We start from the raw sequence: 15015 nt of genomic DNA on the forward strand, positions 1-15015 counted from the left end.
CCTTGTGGGGTGCTTGGCCATCATATGCCTGCGCATGCTGGTGGTGGTGAGGCTGGTACTGGTGGCTCCCCGGCTGATCTTGGCATGACGCAGGTTGCACACCACTGTTCGTCCGTCATCCACACTCTTACTGAAGACATCCACACCTTTGAAGACCTAGGCGTCTGCGCGGTGGCTTGGCGCGAGGGGGTGCTTTGGGAAACAGCTGGGGGATACTTCACTCTGGCCCTGCCTCTACCCCTGGCCACAACACTGCCTCTCCCAACCTGTCCTGCTGCTGCACTTGCCTCCCCCTCAGAGGACCTGTCCTCGGTAGGCTTAACAAACCAGGTGGGGTCAGTCACCTCATCGTCCAGCTGCTCTTCCTCCGAATCCTCTGTGCGCCCCTCCCTCGGACTAACTGCCCTTACTACTACCTCACTGATAGACAACTGTGTCTTATCATCATTGTCCTCCTCACCCACTGAAAGCTCTTGAGACAGTTGCCGGAAGTCCCCAGCCTCCTCACCCAGACCCCGGGAACTTTCCAGAGGTTGGGCATCGGTTACGACAAACTCTTCTGGTGAGAGAGGAACCATTTTTTCCCACTCAAGGCAGGGACCCGACAACAGTTCCTGGGATTCTGCCTGCTCATCAGAATGTGTCATTTTCATGGAGTGAGGAGACTGGGAGGAAGGATGAGCAGCAGCCAGAGGATTCAGAGTTGCAGCAGTGGACTGCGTAGAAGACTGGGTGGTCGACACATTGCTGGATGCATTTTCTGCCATCCACGACAGGACCTGCTCACACGGCTCTGTTTGTAATAAAGGTCTACCACGTGGACCCATAAATTGTGATAAGAAGCTGGGGACCCCAGAAACTTTCCTCTCTCCTAATCCCGCAGCAGCTGGCTGTGGACCAGGAACTCAGCCTGTGCCCACACCCTCACTTGGACCTCCTCATCCTCGCCCGCGTCCACGTCCTCGACCCCTACCCCTCAGTATGGTGGATTACAAATAGAGCAAACACAGAGCAATGTAAATAATTATGGAATTATTTGCGTACACTTTCACACTGAGAGTCGTATTGTAACGCTAACTCCAGGCAGAAGCAAAGAAAACGAAAGACTGCAAACTGGCCTAGCTGTGCAATAGCGATGCACTAAAACTCCCACCAGATACCCAGTAAAATTTAAATGGTCAAAAGTAGCCCAACAAAGGAGAATTGTTGTTGTTTTTTTTTTTTTTTTTAAAGAATACAGGCTATATAGTTTGTATATCACTTTCCCTCTATCAGTGGCTGTGTTCGCCGTACGCTGTGAGTAAAAGTTCACTGCAGACACAGACAGCTGTAAATACACATGGAGTTATGTGCGTAAACTTTCTCGCTGAGAGCGTTATTGTAAGGCAAACTCTAGGCAGAAAAAAATTGTGAGGAAGGTCGCAAACAGGCCTAACTGTGCAATAGTGCTGGACTACAACTCAGAGCAGACACCCAGTAAAATTTACACGGTCAAAGGTAGCCCAACAGAGGAGAATTGTTTTGGGTTTTTTTTCTTGAAAAAGAATACAGGCTATATAGTGTGTATATCACTTTCCCTCTATCAGTCGCTGTGGCCATACTCTGTGCGTAAGATTTCACTGCAGACACAGACTGGTGTAAAAAATTATGGAATTATTTGCGTACACTTTCACACTGAGACCGGTTAGTGTAACACAAACTCCAGGCAGAAAAAAATTGTAAGGAATGCTGCAAGCAGGGCAATGGTGCAATAGTGATGGACTACTACTCCCACCAGACAGCCTTTAAATGCAGACAGTCAGAGGTCGCCCTAAGAAGGACTGTTGGGGTTCTTGTAGACAGGATCATACACTAGCAATGTCCCTGTCTCACCAGCACTGTTCCTATACTCTGTATAATAGACTGCAGACTTAGAACGCTATAGCTGTAATAGCCTGCACAGCCCGAGATGAAAAAAAAAATTTTGGTGCAAAACTGCTCCCAGCAGCCACAACAGTAATGCACATGGTCACAGGTAGCCCTAAGAAGGACCATTGGGGTTCTTGTAGACAGGATCCTACACTAACACTCTCCCTATAGCAGCAGTGGCACTTTTCCTAATCTCTCCCAGTGTGTGTCTGAGGCGAGCTGTGGGCGGGACCGCTTTAAGTACTCGGTGGTCACTTGATGTCACCAGCCACTCACTGCAGGGGGGTGGGATAAGGCTGGCACATCACAGGAGGAAGTGATAATACCTTCCCTGCATGTCTATTGGCTAAAAAATGGCACTAAACATGCAGGGAAGGAAATGGAATTGACTCAAGTATCACGTGGTGCTCGTCTCGAGTAACAAGCATCTCGAACACCCTAATGCTCGGACGAGTGTGCTCGCTCATCTCTAGTACTTACTTATCCAAGTTTAAATATGATAAATGAATTGAACACACAATACAACATGTCAAGCAAAAATGTGCTTTTATTACACAAAGTCAAGGCTTTTAAGTCAGGATCCTTTGCCAATAGAGCATTTTTAGCACAATAGCTCACTGGCACAGATTTTTTTTTAAACAAAAAATAAACAAGGATCACACACAATGTTTTTTAGGTCACATGCCTGTATGATTTCTGCCACCTTTGGCCCAAAGCCCTTCCTGACCTGGGCGGCTGCTCACGACGCCTGATAGGACCCAAACAGGGTGGTGATGGGGGTTGCTGCAGCAACTCACCCTCCAAATTAAGGTCCCTTGAGGCGTCAGGTGGGGCAAGAGGCGGTTAGGGCATCTCAGCCCTTGTGTGTCGCAGGGGTAGAGCAGGGAATGTCACACCGGCATTTTGCCCCCCCTGAAAAAGCCCTGCTGCCAAAATGGCTGTTGCCTTCTCCGGGTGACAAATCAAATGCACTCTGGGTGGGAGAAGGCTGTAGGAGAGGGATTGTGTTGCTGCCCGCAGAACCCTATCTATGAGAGGCAAGCTCAGCGGTAGAGACTTGAGAGGGAGATGTCTGATTCCTTGGTTCTCCCCTCGACATTCGCCCCTGATCTGGCGAACTGCGCTCCATACTCCTCTACAATGAGGGGGGGGGGGGGGGGATAATACCGCAAGCTGCTCATCAGCCAGATGGATGTTGTGAATATGCAGGGACCTGGTCGTCGGATATTGGAGCCAATTCTCATATATAGCACTATTGAGGTGCCTCCCCTACAATGGAGATGCAAGTGGTCTAAAAACGAAAACACCTCCATAGCTGGACGCTCATCAAGCGCAGCATTAAGCACCGTCTCCATGCCAACCCTCACTCTCCCCTCAGCTGCCACAAGCGGCAGGCGATCAAACAAATCAGCCCAAATAAATCATCTTCTGCCCGGGATTTTAAATATTGCAATACTGCATGCTCTATATCTCCGGGCACACGATGATCAGGCTGCTGGGATCGTCGATGTCGATGGGGAGCCTTAGGGGGATTTCTTCGGGGCCTACTAGGGTTCCACCTAGGGGGATTCCTTCGGGACCGCAGAGCGGAATCCAGAGGTGCAGGCAAATAAAGAGACCTAAGGGGACTCCTGGTTTGACAGCTAGTGGGAGCCCTAGGGGACCGCCGAGAGGTAACCCGTGGAGGAGTCCAACCAGGAGACCTAAGGGGACTCTTGGTTGGACTCCTAGGGGGAACCTGAGAGGGCCACCAAGAGTACTCCTGAGGGGTAGTCCAAACAGGAGACCTAAGGGTACTCCAGGTTGGACACCTAGGAGGGCCACCTCCGGAGACTATAACAGGAAGAATTAGCTACAATATGCGGGGGCTGCCGCTGAGTCCACCTCTCAAACACAGGTGCTGCCGATCCAGAGAAGATGATGTGTCAGATCGTGTGGATGCCATTTCGGGTGCAAATGAATCCTCCTCCCTTGCACCTTCTGCCACATCGCTGTATCTCCTAAGGACATAAGGGGAGAAAACACATTAGTTTCTACATAAGTTCAACATTTTTAGAAAGCTCTATTAATGAACAGAAAATCACAGGGGTGAGACAAAATGCTCAAAGACATTACTCACAGAAAAGTCCACTAGATACAAGACATGTACTACAGGCAGAGGTGTAACTATAGAGTGTGCAAGGGATGCAGTTGCACCCGGGCCCAGGAGCGTTAGGGGGCCCATAAGGCCTTTCTTCCCCATATAGTAAGCCCAGTACTATAAATAAAGCATTATAGTTGGAGGCCCTGTTACAGGTTTTGCATTGGGGCCCAGAAACATCAAGTTATATCTCTGTGCAGCATGGTTTACGTATGGGTACGGGAACAGATGGGGGGGGGGGGGGGGGTCCCAGCTCACGTTTTGCATCAGGGCCCCTGAGTCTTTAGTTACGCCCCTGACTACAGGAAATGCTCACTCGCCATTTTACCTGATATGGTGCCACAAGCCAGATTGCTTTATAGGGGAGCAAAAATGTTCAGGTGTAGGCTGATGGCACAGCCACTGAACCCCACCTCACCCATGCTGGGTTGAGTTGAGTGGCTGTGCCATCAGCCTGCACCTGAGCATTTTTGCTCTGCTGTAAAGCAATCTGGCTTGTGGCATGATATCAGGTAAAATGGCGAGTGAGCATTTCCTGTAGTATATATCTTGTATCTGGCTGACTTTTCTGAGTGTTGTGGCTGTTAATTAACAGGCATTAACTAGTGACACTCTTTTGCTGAGTCTGATTAGTTACATCCATTATGCAATAGGCAAAAAGGAGACTTGCTAGAGGCAGGTGTATTTTGCCTACTGCGATATTCATTTATACTTATGGGGAAAGGTCAATAACTGGCAGCAGAAACTTTAGCTGCCATGCAAACTTGTATGGGCCGCACCCAAAAGCCATGCTTTTGGATTTTTATGAGGCTTTTCTGAAAAGTGTCGCGTATAGAGCGCCACGATGTCATAACTTCAGCGACTAAAAACTGAAAATACAACAAAAAACAAAGTAATCAAACAAATGTCAATGCAACATAAACATTAGAATGGCAAAAAAGGCATCCAAAAATATGTACCATATCAGGACACAAAATAACGTCACCGCAAAGGGCCCAACGTATAAGGCAATGGCATGCAAATGTTTCAGGCCAGTAGGTCAGACTGCATACATATCATAAAGGCACATACACTGCAACCATAGTTCACGTACACAGGGTGAAAAACACAAACTCATTAAACAGATGCTTATAAGCAATTGGGGGGCGGGGCAGCAAAAATTGGAACATAACACAGTTGGCCAAAAGCAATAACATAGTCTGGCAGGGTGCAAAAACAAATAATACATTCAATTAACTCTTTTCATTGTGGGTACTGACGCTGAAAGAGTGCCATAGCATCCGATATGTCGCTTGGGCAATCTCCTGCCACAGCACTATTTTGGTTCCGCAATTCTTGTACACGCTGCAGCACGTATCGCACAAGGCGGGCCGCCACTCTACAGCGCGTATCAAATCTGTTTTCTCCATATTGTTTAGCCTTATAAATGTCAGCCTTACTTCACCCATGCTACCAGGAAACTTTTATAATGGAGGCATAGAGGCGGGGAACATACAGAGGTCATAGCTTTAGGCGAAAGGAAGCCGCACGATTTACATATGCTTTAACGAAAGGGATCGAACTCAGCAGGTGTAGAAACACATGAATGGAGGTCCAACATATTAACAGACGATTGCAACATGTAGGTGGCGACAATGAAAAGTCCAGCAGGCGAAACAATTGTAATAACAAGTGTAATATTCTATGTTTTGGCTTAATAATAGGCGATCTATTATAACCCCTTCCCGCTCCATGACGTATCGGTACTTCATGAAGCGGTGGGGTATGTATGAAGAGAGGTTGCGTGGCAACCTCTCTTCATACAGTGTGGGCGTTAGCTGTTTATAGCAGCTGACACCCGCAGGCAATAGCCGCTATTAACCATTTAAATGCCGCTGTCAATTCTGACAGCGGCATTTAAATCCCCCGAACTATGTTCAGGGTTCCTGCACGGCTCCCCCGCGGTGAGAACGGGGGAGCCGTGCAGGTGTCATGGCAGCCGGGGGGCCTAATGAAAGGCCCCAGGGCTGCCTTACCAGACTGCCGATGAAGCCATCCCCGTGGGGTGGCTTGATAGACTGCCTGTTAAATTGGAGTATGACGTAATGCTATAGCATTACGTCATACTGCAGGAGCGATCAAAGCATCGCATGTTAAAGTTCCCCAGGGGGACTTCAAAGTAAAGTAAAAAAAAAAAATCAATAACGTTTTTTAACCCCTTCCCGCTCCTTGACGTACCGGTACATCATGGGAGCCTGGTACCATCATGGGAGCCTGGTACTTCCCGCAATATGACGTACCGGTACGTCATTGGGATAGCGCGAGATCATGACTAACCTTGCGCTATCCCGCAGCAGGAGCCGGCTGTTAGTCACAGCTGGCGTCCTGCTGCAACAGCGTGGGGACATCGGAGATGCGCCCCCCGCTGTTAACCCCTTCCCTGCCGCGATCTAAGTAGATCGCGGCAGGGAAAGAGTTCATAGAGGGAGCGCGCTCCCTCTGTGTCTCCGGCCGGCTCTCGCTATGTTATCGTGAGAGCCCGGCCTGTCGCCATGGCAACAGGACGCCAGACACTAGTGTCCTGTATTGCCTATGCCTATGATCGCTGTATAAGCGATAAGACATGGCAGAGCAGTGGCTCAGCCATGCCTTATCACAGCAATCATAGGTACAGTGCTGCAAGTCCCTCAGAGGGACTCAAATAGTGTAAAAAAAAAGAGTAAAAAATGTAAAAAAATATATAAAAAAATATGTTAAAAAAAAACCTTTATTGTGCTTTTTTTAATATTAGCATAAAAAAAAGGAAAAAAAAATTAAAACCCCACATATTTGATATTGAGGCGTCCATAATGACGTGTACAAAAAGTTTAACATGCTTTTTATTTTGTACGGCAAAAAGCGTAAAAAAAATGCTAGAAAACAGAGGCAAAATGCTAATTTTTAGCATTTTGCCTCCCAAAAAATGCGATAAAAGTGATCAAAAAAGCCGTACATTGCCCAAAATGGTACCAATAAAAACTACAGCTCATCTCGCAGAAAATAAGCCCTCATAGAGCTCCGTACATAAAATAATAAAAAAAAGTTACAGGACTTTGAATGCAGCTATAGAGAAAAAAAAAGATTTAAAAAAGGGGTTTTATTGCAAAAAAGTGTAAAAAACCTAAAAAACATATAACAATTTTGGTATCGTTGTTACCGTACCGACCCGCAGAAAAAATTTAGTGTGTCATTTATGCTGCATGATTAACGCTATAAAAAAAAAAAAGAAAACAATCTATGGCAGAATTGATGCTTTTTCTCTCCCTGTTATTATAAAAAAAATAATAAAAGTTTTACGATATAGTCTATGTACCCAAATGTGGCACCGATAAAAACTACAGTTCGTCACGCAAAAAACAATCCCTTATACGGCCGCGTGCACGGAAAAATAAAAAAGTTATGGCTTTTGAAAAATTGAGATGGAAAAATACCAAAAAATCGCTTGGTCCTCAACGCCAAAATAGGCCATGTCCTTAAGGGGTTAATTGTAAAAAAAGAAAAAAAGTTATAAAAGTTTAAATCAACCCCCTTTTGCCATATCTACTATTAAAAAATCTAATCATAAAATAAAAATATTTATTTGGTATCGCCGTGTACGTAAAAGTCCGATCTATCAAAGTAGCTCATTATTTTTCCCACACGGTAAACATTGTCTGAAAAAAAAAATAAAGAACGCCGGAAATACATTTTTTTAGTTACCCTGTCTCCCAGAAAAAAACGCAATAAAAAGCGATCAAAAAGTCATATGCATTGACCAAGTTGGTACTATCTGAAACTACAGGACATCATGCAAAAAATGAGCCCTTGCTCAACTACGTCGACGGAAAAATAAAAAAGTTATTGCGCGCACAAAATGACCGCAGAAAATAGTTGAAAAAAATTAAATGTCTTTAAAAAAAAGAGTAGTATAGTAAAAAAAAAAACTATACAAGTTTGGTATCGTAGTAATCGTACCTACCCATAGAATAAAAGTTATTATGTCACTTTTGTTGCCGTTTGTGCGCCGTAGAAACAAGACGCACTAAAAGATGGCGAAATGTCGTTTTTTTTTTTCAATTTTACTCCAGTTAGAATTTTTTTAAAGTTTTTCAGTACATTCATACTTTATATAGCACTATTGAAAAACACAACTTGTCCTGCAAAAAACAAGCCCTCATACAGCGACATCAATGGATAAATAAAGGAGTTACGATTTTTTTGAAGGGGGAAGGGAAAAACGAAAATGGAAAAGAAAAAGGGGCCACGTCATTAAGAGGTTAATTTTAGCCAAGAGCAGCCGACCGAAATGAGATATGATTTGATTACGAAAAAAAAAAAAAAAACTCTAAAACACATACGTCTATGTGAGCCTTGGCCAGGAGGGGCGCATGCAATGCAAACCTTCTTTAAATGCCTCCATTCACACGACCCCTTTTCGCAGAAGTTACACGGTAGCTTCAATAAGGACAACATTGTCAGCAGTTGCTATTGATTTCACTTTCAGCATAGAAGCCTATGCACTAGTGCAGATGATGGGAGTACAGTGCAGCCTGCTCGAAAAAATGCATTGGCAATTCCTGCGTTTTTGAGAAAATTCTTTGCAAACGCAAAACAGAGATAGCCGCGGTTTGACAAACAGTGTCCTATAATTGTAACCGCGGGCGTTTTTTCGCATGTAAGATTCGCACATGGGACCGCTGCCATTGAAAAGCATTGGTTCTGTATATTGCGATCTAGAGATGAGCGAACACACTCGTCCGAGCTTGATGCTCATTAGAGTATTGGGCTACTCGAGATGCTCGGTACTCGAGAGTCGAGCACCACGCAGTACTCAAGTCAATTTCATTTCCCTTCCCCGCATGTTTGGCACCATTTTTTAGCCAATAAACATGCAGGGAAGGCGTTACCACTTCCTGCTGAGACATGCCAGCCCTGTGGACGTCTACAGCAGTGAGCAGCTGGCAGGATCAGGTGACCGCCGAGAACTTATACTGGTGCCGCCCGTGGTTCGCCTCAGACGCATGCTGGCAGAGGTTAGGAAAAGAGCTGCTGCTGCAAGTGGTAGAGTAGGGTGGGGTTAGGCAGGGATCCTGAAATCAAGAACCCAACAGTCCTTCTTAGGGCTGCTCCTCATTGTGTCCATTACTTTTTTGGCTGGCTGGGAGCAGTAGTGCACCAATTTTTTTTTTTTTCAAGGATCTAGGCTGGTGCAGAGCATTTTACATCTACCATTCTTTGTGTGAAGTGAATTAGCCAGAGTTCTCATCGCTAAACAGTCCGCTAATTATTTCTGGGGCAATGCAGAGCATTTCACATCTCCCATTTTCTGTGTGCGCTGAATAAGCAGTAATTTTCATCGCTAAACAGTGGGTTAATTGTTGCTGGGCCAGTGCAGATCATCTCATAACTCCCATTCGCTGTGTGTGTGAATTAGCCGTAATTGTCATCGCTAAACAGTGAGCTAATTTTTCCTGGGGCAGGGCAGAGCATCTCACATCTCCCATTTGCTGTATGCGCTGAATTAACTGAAGATAGTTCCTATAGCTAAACAGTGCCTTTATTTTGGCTGGGCCAGTGTAAAGCATCTCACGTCTCCCATTTTCTGTGTGCGCTGAATTAGCCGCAGTTATCAGCACTATCCACTGAGTTAATATGTTTTCTGTCCCTGTGCAGAGCATCTCACAATACCCTTTCCGTGTGTGCGGTGAAGTAGCCGCAGTTATCAGCACTATCCACTGAGTTACTTTTTTCTGCCACTCCATACAGCCTCCCTTATCTACAAGTCTCTGTGAGCAGTAAATTACCCCTAGCTATCAGCTCAAGACAGCGGTTTAATTTTTTCTGTCACAGGATAGAGGCTCCGGTATCTACAAGACTCTGTGTGCGGTGAAGTAGCCCCAGTTCTCAGCACTATACAGTGTGGTAATTAATTTGGGCCCTGCTCTATCCTTTATCCGACATGATGAGGAGTAGGGGTAAGGGTCGAGGACGTGGACGCGGATGCGAGCGTCCAAGTGAGGGTATGGGCACAGGCCGAGTTCCTGGGCGGGGTGAATTGCATCAAGCTGCAGAGGAATTAGGAGAGTGATGCGTCTCTCCGATCCCCAGCTTCATCTCACAATTTGCGGGTCCACATGGTAGACCTTTATTACAAGCACAGCAGTGCGAGCAGGTCCTGTCATGGATCGCAGATAACGCATCCAGCAATGTATTGAAACCCCAGTCTTCTATACAGTTCACTACTCCCGGCCAAGAGACTGCCCCTCTGAATACTCTCGCTGCTCCTCCTTTCTCCCAGCCTCGTCACTCCATGAAAATGACAGATTCTGAGCAGGCAGACTTAGGAACTATTCTCAGGTCCCTGCCCTCAGTGGGAAAAAACGGTTCCTCACCCACCTGAGGAGTTTATCACGAATGTTGCCCAACACTTGAAAATTTCCCAGAGTCCAGGTGATGAGGCAGAGGACTTCTGGCAAGTGTCTCAATAGCTTTTTGTGGATGAGGATGATGATACACAGTTGCCTCTCACTGAGGTCGTTCTAAGGGCTGGGATTTCGTGGGAGGAGCGCAAAGAGGATTCAGAGGAAGAGCTGCTGGACGATGAGGTGATTGACCCCACCGGGCTTGCTAAGCCTACCGAAGACAGGGCTTCAGAGGGGGCGCAAGTGCAGCAGCAGGACAGGTTGGAAGAGACAGTTGAGTGGCCAGGGGTAGAGGCAGGGCCAGAGCAAAGAATCCCCCAACTGTTTCCCAAAGCACCCCCTCGCGGCAAGCCTCCATGCAGAGGGCTAGGTGTTCAAAGGTGTGGATGTTTTTTAGTGAAAGTGCGGACGACCATTGAACAGTGGTGTGCAACCTGTGTCGCATCAAGATCAGCCACCACTACCAGCCTCACCACCACCAGCTTGCGCAGGCATATGATGGCCAAGCACCCCACAAGGTGGGACGAAGGATATTCACCGCCTCTGGGTCACATCACTCCCTCTGCCACAACCTGCCACACAGATGCAATCCCCCTCCCAGGACGCAGGCTCAAGTGCCTCCCGGCCTGCACCCACAATCTCACCTCCACAGTCCTCCACTCCACTCTTTTCCCAGCGTGCCATCACCGCGCTACACCAGCACATCACCTCCACTCTTTTCCCAGTGTGCCGTCCCCGCTCTACATCAGCACGTCTCCCACAAAATAAATCGTGCCCTAACCATCGCGGTTACTGGGAAACCCCGAGCTGTTTCAGGGTCTAACAGAGCAGACCGACCTCTGACTTTCGTCATTGAGCCTCCAACCCGGCATGGTCATGTGTGACAACGGCCGTAACCTGGTGGTGGCTCTGCAGCTCGGCAGCCTCACACACGTGCCATGCCAGGCCCACGTCTTCAATCTGGTGGTTCAGCGGTTTCTGAAAAACTACCCCCACTTGTCTGACCTGCTCAGCAAGGCACGCTGCATCTGCACACATTTCCGCAAATCTACCACGGACGCTGCCACCCTTAGGACCCTGCAATGTCGGTTTCAGCTTCCAGAGCACCGACTGCTGGGCGACGTGCCTACACGCTTGAATTCTACGCTGCACATGTTGGCCAGGCTGTATGAGCAGCGTAGAGCAATAGTGGAATACCAGCTGCAACATGGGTGGTGTAGTGGTAGTCAGCCTCCGCAATTCTTTACTGAGGAGTGGGCATGGATGGCAGATAACTGCCAGGTCCTTGGAAACTTTGAGGAGTCTACCCAGATGATGAGCAGTGATGCAGCAATCATTAGCTTTACCATCCTGCTGCTTTGCCTGCTGAGAAGTTCGCTGCTAAGCCGACGCTTTGCTGTTGGAACAGGAGACAGGGGATGACAGTATGTCGCTTGATAGCCAGACCACCCTCATGTCTATATCTCAGTGCGTTTTGGAGGGGGAGAGGAAGGGGGAGGAGGTGGAGGGGGAAGGGACAGCTGGCCACACTGCAGAAGGTACCTATGCTGCTTGCCTCTCATCTGTTCAGCGTGTATGGGCAGAAGAAAAGGATGATCCTGAAAGCCATCCTCCTAGTGAGGACAGCAATGTGTTGCGTACTGGTACCCTGGCACACATGGCTGACTTCATGTTAGGCTGCCTTTCCCGTGACCCCCACGTTAGACGCATGCTGGCCAACATGGATTACTGGGTGTACACCATTCTAGACCCACGGTATAAGGAGAACCTTTCCACTCTCATTCCAAAAGAGGAAATGGGTACGAGAGTGATGCAATACCACAGGGCCCTGGGGGAAAAAGTGATGCTAAAGTTCCCATCTGACAGCGCTAGTGGCAGAAGACCCAGTTCTGAGGTCCAAGTAGCAGGGGCGGTGTGGGGATCAGGCAGTATGTCCAGCACAGGTAGGGAACACTCTCCAAGGCCTTTGCCAGCTTTATGGCTCCCTAGCAAGACTGTGTCACCACTCCCCAGTCAAGGCTGAGTCGGAGGGAGCACTGTAAAAAGATGGTGAGGGAGTACGTAGCCGATTGTACCACCGTCCTCTGTGATGACTCTGCTCCATACAACTACTGGGTGTCAAAGCTGGACACGTGGCACAAACTTGCGCTGTACGCCCTGGAGTTGCTGGCCTGCCCTGCTGCTAGCGTCCTGTCAGAGAGGGTGTTTAGTGCAGCTGGGGGAATCATCACGGATAAGCATACCCACCTGTCAACTGCCAGTGCAGACATGCTTACACTCATAAGCAGTTCATTCCCTTTAAAAATAAAAGGAACTCAAGTAAAAGGAAACCAATGTGGCTCGACAAGACGGTAAGAGGGGCAATAAACGAAAAAAAGAAAGCGTTCAAACTACTAAAGCAACAAGGCAGCGAAGAAGCGCTAAAATCATACAGGGAAAAAAACAAAATATGCAAAGATATGATCAAAACTGCCAAGGAGGAAGCAGAAAGACGGATCGCCAAAGAGAGCAAAAACAACCCGAAGCTATTTTTCGACTACATCAACAGCAAAAGGATTTGCAGGGAGAGCGCTGGCCCTTTAAAAAACAATGCAGGAGAAATCATTGATGATGACGAAGGGAAAGTAAATCTACTAAACAGTTTTTTCTCAAGTGTATTCACAAAAGAAAAGGAAATGCCACACGAGATGCAGGGGAATAAAACGAACCCCTCACAAAATATCTCATACCTAACGCAGGAGGAAGTGCGGAAGCGTCTAAAGAAAACCAAAATTGATAAATCGCGGGGCCCAGATGGATTACACCCAAGGATACTAAGGGAACTAAGTGAAGAGATAGCTAGGCCGCTATACCTAATATTTCTAGACACTATCAAGACCGGTGTAGTACCATTGGATTGGCGCATTGCCAACGTGGTTCCAATTTACAAAAAAGGGAGCAAAAGTGAGCCTGGAAACTACAGGCCAGTAAGTCTCACTTCAGTAACGGGAAAATTCATCGAGGGGATTCTGAGAGACGCCATCGATGAGTACCTCAAGGAAATTAAGGGAATAACTCCTCACCAGCATGGATTCATGAAGGGTCGCTCATGTCAGACAAATCTGATCAGTTTCTACAATGAAGTAAGCTCTAAGCTGGACCAGGGAGAATCTATTGATCTTGTATATCTGGACTTCTCTAAAGCCTTTGACACCATGCCACATAATAGGCTAATATACAAAATGAGGCAGCTCGCGAAAACGTGTGTAAGTGGGTAAAAAATTGGCTCAATGATAGAAAGCAGAGGGTGGTAATACATGGTGCATACTCTGATTGGACCACAGTCGCTAGCGGGGTGCCACAGGGTTCAGTATTAGGCCCCACTCTGTTCAACATATTTATCAATGACCTGATAGAGGGGCTGCACAGCAAAATATCAATATTTGCAGATGACACAAAACTATACAATATAATTAATGCAACGAAGGACAATGTACAGCTACAAACGGACCTGGACAAGCTGGGGGCTTGTGCAGAAAAATGGCAAATGAAGTTCAATGTTGAAAAGTGTAAGACTATGCACATGGGCAGGAGAAACGGATGTCACCAATATTCACTTAATGGGGTACCGCTGGGGAAAAGTGGTATGGAAAAGGATCTGGGGGTATTAGTGGATAATAGACTAAACTGGAGTAACCAATGCCAGTCAACTGCTGCAAAGGCAAATAAAGTCTTGGGATGCATAAAAAGAGGTATAGGGGCGAAGGACGAGAACATCATCCTTCCATTATATAAGGCACTTGTCAGGCCTCACATGGAATACTGCGTACAATTCTGGTCACCGGTGCTCAGGAAAGATGTCACAGTGCTTGAGGGGGTTCAAAGAAGGGCAACTAAACTAATACATGGAATGACTGGACTGGAATACCCAGAGAGGCTATCCAAATTGGGACTATTTACTCTTGAAAAAAGAAGGTTAAGAGGCGACCAAATAACCATGTATAAGTACTAGAGATGAGCGAACGTACTCGTCCGAGCTTGATATTCGTGCGAATATTAGGGTGTTTGGGATGCTCGTTACTCGTAATGAGTACCACGCAGTGTTCCGGTTAATTTCAGTTTCCTCTCTGAGACGTTAGCGCGCTTTTCTGGCCAATTGAAAGACAGGGAAGGAATTACAACTTCCCCCTGTGACGTTCAAGCCCTATACCACCCCCCTGCTGTGAGTGGCTGGGGAGATCTGATGTCGCCCGAGTATAAAAATCGGCCCCTCCCACGGCTCGGCTCAGATGCCTTGTGAGTTAGCTGAGGGAAAGTGCTATCGTGCTGGAGTTGCTGTAGGGAGAGCGTTAGGAGTTAGTGTAGGCTTCAAGAACCCCAACAGTCCTTCTCAGGGCCACATCTAATAGTGTGCAGTACTGTGTTAGCACTGTATTTTTTTTTTTTTTCAAAATTGGATCTGCAGAGCATTGCGCCCTGCAATAGGGACAGAATTGGGGGTTAGGCAGGGAGAGTGTTAGGAGTTAGTGTAGGCTTCAAGAACCCCAACGGTCCTTTCTAGGGCCACAT

At 47.1% G+C, this 15015-nt stretch overlaps 1 long non-coding RNA gene across 1 annotated transcript in view; it reads right to left on the minus strand.

Moving 5' to 3' along the window:
* Positions 1-2517: 2517 nt before the first annotated feature.
* LOC136632007 (uncharacterized) overlaps positions 2518-15015 on the minus strand; it is a 38243-nt gene continuing 25745 nt past the window's right edge. Inside the window, exon 3 of the long non-coding RNA XR_010793127.1 lies at positions 2518-3908. This is a non-coding gene — a long non-coding RNA (uncharacterized lncRNA). The remainder of the gene's footprint in view (positions 3909-15015) is intronic.

This window comes from Eleutherodactylus coqui, chromosome 6 (assembly GCF_035609145.1).
Source record: "Eleutherodactylus coqui strain aEleCoq1 chromosome 6, aEleCoq1.hap1, whole genome shotgun sequence".
In the NCBI taxonomy this organism is placed as follows: Eukaryota; Metazoa; Chordata; class Amphibia; order Anura; family Eleutherodactylidae; genus Eleutherodactylus; species Eleutherodactylus coqui.